Source organism: Astatotilapia calliptera, chromosome 3 (genome assembly GCF_964374335.1).
Source record: "Astatotilapia calliptera chromosome 3, fAstCal68.1, whole genome shotgun sequence".
Classification (NCBI taxonomy): domain Eukaryota; kingdom Metazoa; phylum Chordata; class Actinopteri; order Cichliformes; family Cichlidae; genus Astatotilapia; species Astatotilapia calliptera.
Genome location: NC_137424.1, coordinates 42,071,650 through 42,081,358, shown reverse-complemented (window position 1 = coordinate 42,081,358; position 9,709 = coordinate 42,071,650).

Genomic DNA, 9,709 nt, shown 5'->3' with positions numbered 1-9,709 from the left:
AGACAGACGCACCTGGTCGGCATCCGCAATCACGCCTCACCGACAAATGTAAAACATAATGTACCTGACTGAAAATGATGATATTGATAAATCAGCGTGGGACTTCTTTTTAAATATATACAGGGAGTGCAGAATTATTAGGCAAGTTGTATTTTTGAGGAATAATTTTATTATTGAACAACAACCATGTTCTCAATGAACCCAAAAAACTCATTAATATCAAAGCTGAATGTTTTTGGAAGTAGTTTTTAGTTTGTTTTTAGTTTTAGCTATTTTAGGGGGATATCTGTGTGTGCAGGTGACTATTACTGTGCATAATTATTAGGCAACTTAACAAAAAACAAATATATACCCATTTCAATTATTTATTTTTACCAGTGAAACCAATATAACATCTCCACATTCACAAATATACATTTCTGACATTCAAAAACAAAACAAAAACAAATCAGCGACCAATATAGCCACCTTTCTTTGCAAGGACACTCAAAAGCCTGCCATCCATGGATTTTGTCAGTGTTTTGATCTGTTCACCATCAACATTGCGTGCAGCAGCAACCACAGCCTCCCAGACACTGTTCAGAGAGGTGTACTGTTTTCCCTCCTTGTAAATCTCACATTTGATGATGGACCACAGGTTCTCAATGGGGTTCAGATCAGGTGAACAAGGAGGCCATGTCATTAGTTTTTCTTCTTTTATACTCTTTCTTGCCAGCCATGCTGTGGAGTACTTGGACGCGTGTGATGGAGCATTGTCCTGCATGAAAATCATGTTTTTCTTGAAGGATGCAGACTTCTTCCTGTACCACTGCTTGAAGAAGGTGTCTTCCAGAAACTGGCAGTAGGACTGGGAGTTGAGCTTGACTCCATCCTCAACCCGAAAAGGCCCCACAAGCTCATCTTTGATGATACCAGCCCAAACCAGTACTCCACCTCCACCTTGCTGGCGTCTGAGTCGGACTGGAGCTCTCTGCCCTTTACCAATCCAGCCACGGGCCCATCAAGACTCACTCTCATTTCATCAGTCCATAAAACCTTAGAAAAATCAGTCTTGAGATATTTTGTGTGTCTTGTTCAGTGGTGGTCGTCTTTCAGCCTTTCTTACCTTGGCCATGTCTCTGAGTATTGCACACCTTGTGCTTTTGGGCACTCCAGTGATGTTGCAGCTCTGAAATATGGCCAAACTGGTGGCAAGTGGCATCTTGGCAGCTGCACGCTTGACTTTTCTCAGTTCATGGGCAGTTATTTTGCGCCTTGGTTTTCCCACACGCTTCTTGCGACCCTGTTGACTATTTTGAATGAAACGCTTGATTGTTCGATGATCACGCTTCAGAAGCTTTGCAATTTTGAGACTGCTGCATCCCTCTGCAAGATATCTCACTATTTTTGACTTTTCTGAGCCTGTCAAGTCCTTCTTTTGACCCAATTTGCCAAAGGAAAGGACGTTGCCTAATAATTATGCACACCTGATATAGGGTGTTGATGTCATTAGACCACACCCCTTCTCGTTACAGAGATGCACATCACCTAATATGCTTAATTGGTAGTAGGCTTTCGAGCCTATACAGCTTGGAGTAAGACAACATGCATGAAGAGGATGATGTGGACAAAATACTCATTTGCCTAATAATTCTGCACTCCCTGTATTTACTACAGTACTGTTTAGCTATGAAGGCTGCATTTAGGTTTTTTCCAAAGTGTCCTGACCATAACAATGGGAGACAAACATTACAGATCAGGCAGCACAAGATATGACACAAGAATTCATCTTACAAATAACTTGGCTGGCACCTTAAAACAAATTATGGAAAGACCAGACCTTCTTGTTGCTGTTAATCTGACGTACTATATTGCTGCATCAATAAATCATTCACGTTATACACATAGTTACCCTGTATATTATGTGAAGTGATATTTTCAGGAGATAATGTATCAACTGTACAATACAAATTGTTCCTATCCCATCTAATGCCTTGGATCTTCCTTCTTCTCATGTTCCCAAGGACGAAATGAAATCTCAGTCCAGTGGGAATTCTGTGAATCTTGCTCAGGTTGGCGTCAGATTCCCAACATACACCGGCTTCTACTTTTGGCTGCCTTGGCCTCTATCAGCACACACATATCTCTTCACTCATTGTTTATTTCCCTGTACAGTAGACATCAAACAAACATGACCAGTCATGCTTTAATATCACACCAAACTAGATATTAAAACAAACAAAATATGAAAAAGTGGACTGTAAACCACACGTCTCTACAGCAAGTACTCGGCTACACCACACAGCTATTCAAGTAACAAATTAGAGATTAGTGGAACGTTGGATGACTGCTCTGTGCGTTTACATTTGTGTTTGAAAGGAATGTGGGTGAAGACGTGCTGAACAGGGGTTGTTTAGATTTAAGCTCTCTCTTCATTAGTCGAGCCTTGTTGCAGATGAATGCTCGCCCCAGGCAAGGCACCACAATCATTCAATGACACTGTTCATTCTTCTGTCCAGGCACTGATAAATGATCAAGAGTTTCTCCAACGCAGATGAGCTGCAGCACATGAAAGTAAAAGCAGCACAAGTTTAAAGAGATAGGAAACAGTGATGACAACTGACCATTTGCTGATCCTCTCAACACAGCAGCCTCTCACGCTTTGGGTTTTTGAAGATGTTGAAGTCATACAGTACTGTGCAGCCACTCCTCATTTCTTTATATCTTTATTCCAAGCAGCCAAATTAGTCTTGAACAATAGTTCTCCAGGATTTCTGAAGGGATTTCACTGTGTTTCTTTTTACACTGACTGACTTTATCTGACTATTTTCAGAAGAATGTGTTTTTTGTGTTTGTCTGTTTTTTAAGACACTTAACACAAACCTATGAATCAAGCATAGAAATGCACCTAACTTCATGGAGGAACTACTGTTGTATCTACACATAACAGACAACGTAGCACAGAACCAATTTTAAATTGTGTCTTTAGGCACTTTGTTACTGCAGCCTCTCTCTTGTTGTCTAAGAAAAAGATTACACTATTTGAAGTTAGCAGAAAACTTGGAATATCTCAACATGTTGTCCCCTAAAAAAATTGAGGAAACTGGACAAGAAATGGCCTGCCAAAAAATTGTTGACAGTATCCAAATGTCACGTCATTGAGAAATAGAAAAAATCCAGCAAAAACCTGAAACAGGACCTGTTGAGAAGAAAGCTGCCAAAGAGACTTCAGGCTGTGTTGAAGAATAAAATTGGTCATACCAAGTACTGACTTTCAAGTTTGTTAGACTTGACCAAACCAGTGCTGTGCAGGGACTTTTACAGAAAGGCAAGCACAGACGATGAAATTATCAAAAGTAAAAGTAATTATTCTGCAGACGAATGTTCCCCATTGGTGCTATATGAATCGACATTACTGCTGAAGATGTTTAAGGCTGATTTCATTTTAAATACTTTATATTCTGTTTAATCTCCAGTAATGCATCCCATTCTATGAAGTCATATCTTTGGACTAGCTGTCCTATGAGGACCACATATCTCTTTAAGCCTACAGCTGTTAATGAGCTCACAAAATGGCTTGAGAAGTGTGTGATCTGGTTAACTGTCAATATCTACAGGGGGATTAAAAATATTCAAGAAAAATCATTATCAGAAATGCTTTTTCAATCTCAAAACAAATTATGTGGACACATTAGGGAATCATGGGAAAAGTAAAGGTGGTGTGCTGGCAAAACAGTTGGTTCAAGACTTTTGCACAGTACTACTGTATATACATTGGGCATTTAACAAGAGGGACCTCGCTAAATAAGTAGGATGTGGTTTTTAAAAAATAAAATAAAGAAAAAATAGACAATCAAATGTATGAAAACTGAATTGATTTAAATAGTGTGTTTATCTCCTCTGCCATGAGCTCCAGCCATTTAAATTGACGTTTTGCACGGTTCGCTGCTGTAAATGGTATGACTGTCTGCTAATCTGCTAAAAACACTGGTTAGTTCGGTATAGTTTATAAGTCTAACCTTTGCCTTTCCTTTCCCAGTCATCTTTATGGATAACCATCTGCTTGGAGGCTGGCTGTGCTGCCTGGGTCATGCACTTACGTTAGTATGCTTCAGTTTTGTGTTTTTTATTTATTTTTATTTATTTATTTGTATTTTTTATTTTCACACATAGGACAACTTTGGGAAAATCAGGCAGGGATATTTCCGACAGCGTAGAAGACGACACGAGCCATTGCACACATATCGACCCCGTTGGAAGTAGTGTAGGAGGTGAAAATTCGCCTCCAAAATTCGCGCAACTGCACAATCCATTCACATACTGACTTCCTACTAAGGAGCTGACAGGTTAAAGACAAGCTTATAACTTTTTACTGCCTCTGTTAGATGATGTCTATAAAACCAAACTAGTTACAAGTGAAAAACTGTGAACTGGAAAAGAAAACTGGTAACTCTGCCACTTTTATTTTTTTCAAAGTTACTTAACTTTTTTTTGTCAGCCTGAGAAGATGGAAAGCTGAACTGGTGAATACCATGAACCGTGTACCCATCCAGTCTACGTATAAGAAACGTGAGGTTTTTAATTTCAAATTTATAAAGATCCTAATAGGAGTTGCTACAATCTTGAAAAGACAAGAGGCCTATTACACGTGATACAAACCACTGAAATCACAAAGATACACCATGTCAGGAGCTCCTCCTAATAAAATACAACCATGTGAGATCTGTGACCAATGATTTGATGTCTCCATATTATGAATAATTTTACATCTGGTCACAGGAGTGATTATATTATTGATGTAGTCAACGCCGATTTGTCATGGACATAATAGTGCTTCACTGGTTCTTGCCAAATGATTATATTAATAACCATAGAAGGAACAATAGAAACAATAGATTGGTGTTTTCTACGGCTGCCCAGCATTATGTGTGGCACAATATTCTGCACATACTGCTGCTGTATGTGATTTGACTGATCAAACATCAGTGAGATTTATTGCATTTGCCTTAAAATGTTTTTGAATAAGCAACCAGTGGGACGGTTTGGTTTATGTGTCAGTCACTTCAGTGAGAACCTTCATATCACCTTTATATTTATACCTGATATTACTCAAAACTGATTTGTTTGATTTGTTTGAAAAATGGTGCAGTTAAAGATCATAGTGACAGCTGTTTTCAGCAACTAAAGGACAGGAAATGCTGCCACAGGCAAGTCTAAGGACCCTGCAGCTCAGGGCGCTAATTACCACACATTTGCTCTTGCTTGGCAGTTTATGCCTTGTACAGAGTCATCACATAGCTGGGACAGAAGGAATTAAGACAAACTTTGAGCCTTGCATTTCCCAGAACAGATGATAATTTTCCAGGCAATTAAGATGAGCTGCGTTTGAGAAGGTGAGGTCACCGCATGCTCATGGGTAGTGTGATAAAACCAGCACAGCACTGTTGTTGGCAATGTAAAATGCTGCTTGTCAGCTGTCCTACAAGCTTGGGTAATTGACCAAGGTTTTAGACAAATTACCAATATCAAAGAGTCATTACATTCTTTAAAATGAGATTCCCTAATGAAAACTTTTCCTAAGTGCTGCGGTCTTAAACAGTGTCCACCGGTTGTGATTTCATCAGTTTCAAAGCCACTCACAGTGTCATGCACAATGTCTTGCTTGACCAAGCCAAATGGCCAATTTATTCCATATTCAGCAAATTGAAACTTTAATGCAAAGTACATTACATTGCTATATATGCATACAGCAGAATGGGCTAAAACAGCTAGTCAAGTAAAACTACTGTCTACTGCAAGTTTTAGCCTTTCTTGGTCTTTTATGTCTAAGCTAGGCCGGGAAGACCCAAGTAACACAGGTCTAGAGACTGGCTGAATTATGTGAATTAACTTCCAACCTGTAGTTGGAAGTTTAAATGTTAAAGGAAAAAATATTTATTTCCTGACTGGTTGACAAGTGGCTGCTGGAAGTTGCTTAATCATGCAGCCATCATCATTGCTGCAAAACCTCGTTACAATTCAATTCAATTCACTTTTATTTATATAGCGCCAAATCACTTGGCGCTATATATTGTACAGTAGATCATACAATAATAGATTCAGAGAAAACCCAACAATCATATGACCCCCTATGAGCAAGCACTTTGACGACAGTGGGAAGGAAAAACTCCCTTTTAACAGGAAGAAACCTCCAGCAAAACCAGGCTATGAAATGGAGAACACTTGTATTCAATGTAAACAACATTTAGGCAAATGTTCTCTGTCTCCAGTTTGCATGGCACTTTTTTAGAGTTTCACTAGACAGTTGTGAAGTGTTTGCAGATAAGTTGGCATCTTTCATGCAAACTACAGACGACCATTCCAATCAGCTAGAGACAAAAGCAATCACAAGGCAGTTTTGGGCGTGACCCCCTATTTGTAATCAATTTCCCCTGGTGACAGCCAGCAACCATTCAACAACCAGTTGGGGAATACATATTTTGACTGGAGGTTGCCACGGGGTTATTGACGGTCTTAACGGTGGCTAACATTCATTTTCATGAACTACTTACGGGCACATAGAGGTGCAGAACATCTTCCAGTTTGTCAGCCACATTAGAGTAGACTGAAAAAAGTTATCTAGTGATTGATTTAAAAGATTCATGCTACAGTTTGTATGGTCATTTATGGTCCCAGGGGAATGAATTCTACTCACTTTGACCCCCTTAATCATTCCTCTGCAAAACTATTAAGTTGACATTTCTAATGAAGAAACTGATAGTCATGTCTCTCATGAATGTTTGTTACCATGCCAGAATTTTCATTTGTCCAATACTTTGACTTATGATGAGTTACCTGCAACATTAATGGCATTCAAATCAGCCTCAATTGCTCTTTGTAATTGCACCTAATTAGCAAATGATAGCCAGATAACTATGATGAATGCTATAGGCTACACTTTTAGCTTCAAGCAACATTTCGTATAACTAGCATAGAAATACAGTGTTGACTGCCGATGAATGCAGCAGTATGTCACCATATGTGGAGCCCACTCCTCCTAATGCAAGTGCTGTATGTCTCTCAGGACAAGATATCCATCCACTATTAGCATAGTTTCAGAAAAAAAATAAACAAAAGCATCAAACTTTAAAAATCATCGTTTGCACATTTAATGGGATTCTGCTTTTAACTGCATTTTTGATATTTTTCCTACTACATGTTACTTACAAGTTGCAGATTATTTGCAAAAAATGAGTTCAGTTGTACAGCTGGAAATATACACCATCTCACAGTTCAGCACAACTTGATTTATGAATTTTAACAAAGCGTACTAAAGGTATGCAATGCTTCAAGTAAAGTTAAATCAAAACTACCCAAAACTGAGTTATATATAATAAAAAAAAGCAGGAATAACCTTCTCTACTTTATCAAAAGCTTTCACTGCGCTCTAACATGAATCCAGCCAGGGCACCTTGGTTTTGCTTTGGTTATCAAAGGTGTTCTCCACCAAAACACAAAGCTCATTCATTAAACTCATGCAGGTATTTTAAAATTCTAAACAATCTTTGAAATTGCCCCCTGAGTATTGGCATCTAGAGGACACTGGTAGTGTTAAAAACAGCTGGGTTGAAGATCACTGTTCGCAAGCCACGTGAATTTGGAATACCCCCCCCCCAGAAGAAAAAAAGAAGCTATCAGCAGTAATCCTGAAGGTTATCAAGAGTTCAGAAGCTCACAGACATCAGAAACTTTGATGCATCCTTTCTGTGTTCGCGGGAGCATACTGAGATGTTCCAATTTGATAGTTTCACTTTCGAGTGAGACGACAAGGACGGGCTCACGCATATATATCGAGCATACCACACAGACTTTTTTTTAAAGACATAACTTCATTAAGTTAGAAAAAAAAATCTGTCTCTGTGGGGAGTTTCTGATGTAATAGACTATTGCTTTCTACAGCGCCGCTGATCCCAGATGAGAAGAGGCGGCTTTGTAGCCATTATCTTACTAGGTTCCATCTGGGCTTCCTTTTGCTTGTATTCATAACCCAACACACTTCACTCATCTTCCATGTTAAATAATTTAGCAGCACATACCGCATTAATGGGGGCGATGCATCTCTGGGAGATGAGAGGTGGAGAGTGGTTATTTATGTACGATATCAACAGGGGAATTAGGCATTGTGTTTCAAATGAACAGGAGATGAAAAATATAGGGATTTGAACCATGGGTTATGCTGAGAATGTGCTAGAAGACAAGCTGTGAGTGAAAAGTTGTGCTGGAAATTTGGTAAGCAGGCATGTAAAGAATAAGGAATGGAGAAGATGAGAGAGATGAGATGAGATAGCCTTTATTTGTCAGTTGCAGGTCTTTTGCCCACAACCGAGATGACAGACCTTGCCGACCGTACATACAATACAAACATCACATTGGGGAGACAGGTCAGGCTAGGTAGCGAGGAAAAAAACATTGAAATGTGTAACACAAAAGGATAATACAGGAATGCACAGATATCAACACACCATAGCACAATAAAAACAGACAGCAACATGGGAAAGAGTTACAGTGTGTACATCTGATCTGGGACCGCTGCAATCTTTCGACTGCGCCTCCAACTGACCCGATGTCCACATCAGAGGGGAGGTAAGCATTGGAGGTGGCGTTGGATCCGGGGTAGGGAGGGTGATGCGTCGGTGAGTGCTTATCAGTATCAGTATATGTATGTGTGTTCAGCTGAGACAGTGTCCTTCACCCTGCCAGGCTAAGTAAACAGTCTTCCAGCCAACCCTGGTGGCCTTGTAGGGAATGGGAAGGAACAGACTAAACACAGTCGTTATCAGGGTGTTTTGTTCAGCTCCAGCCTTGCAGCTGGCGCAGAGAGGGTATCCGCATGAAGTGATGGTATTTTTTACTTTAGTGCGAACAGCTCATATTAATTTCAAAGCAGTTCTACAGTCCAACACTGGTCTCTCACTCTCCTGTTGGAGAGCCGCGAGCTTCGCCATACTTGCGTTCTGTGATGTTGTCATTTCTTGTGCTCAAGGAGCCAATTTCTGAGAACTCACGGCAGTGTGCCTCCCCGAGATGTCATCCAATTTTGCGCCCAGAGATGTTATTCCAAGCTAGCCCTTCCGAGATGTATCCAGTCTGCAGTCAGAGATCTTATTCTGAGTATTCACAGCAGCCGTAGCCTCTCCAAGATCTTATCCGTGCTGACTCAATGACCCCATTTTGAGAAACTCACGCCTCTCCCATCGTTCCAATCCCAGCGGGCAGCCTTGTCGGGGTTTGAACAGCCCTTTCTTAATTCTTCGATAAGTCAAGGCCAAGCCAGCTCCGATCAGCCAGAACCCTGTTACCATGGTTCCGAATAGGTAGATATCTTCAGCACTCAGGCTCACCCAAGCCCAAACTTCTCGTTGAGAAAAGTGTGTCAATTGCATTTAGGGACCAGTTGATCCAATCCATAATTCCTCTTTTAGGTTTTAGAAAACAGACTGTGAGAGAATATTCCAGGGAAAATACAAAAAAAACCCCACGAGACTAGACAAGGACATATTCAGGGAAGATAAGGGAGAGGAGAAAAAGTGCGTCCGCCTCCTCCGAGAGCCAAAGAAAGAGTCGTGCATGGATGCATTACTCAGGACATCAGTATGCATGCAAGGAAACTGCACAAAGTAAATAGGAAGAGTGCATTTTAGGAACATGTAGGAAGTTTTTCTCAGGCTGCTAAGGATTTTTTTTTTACACA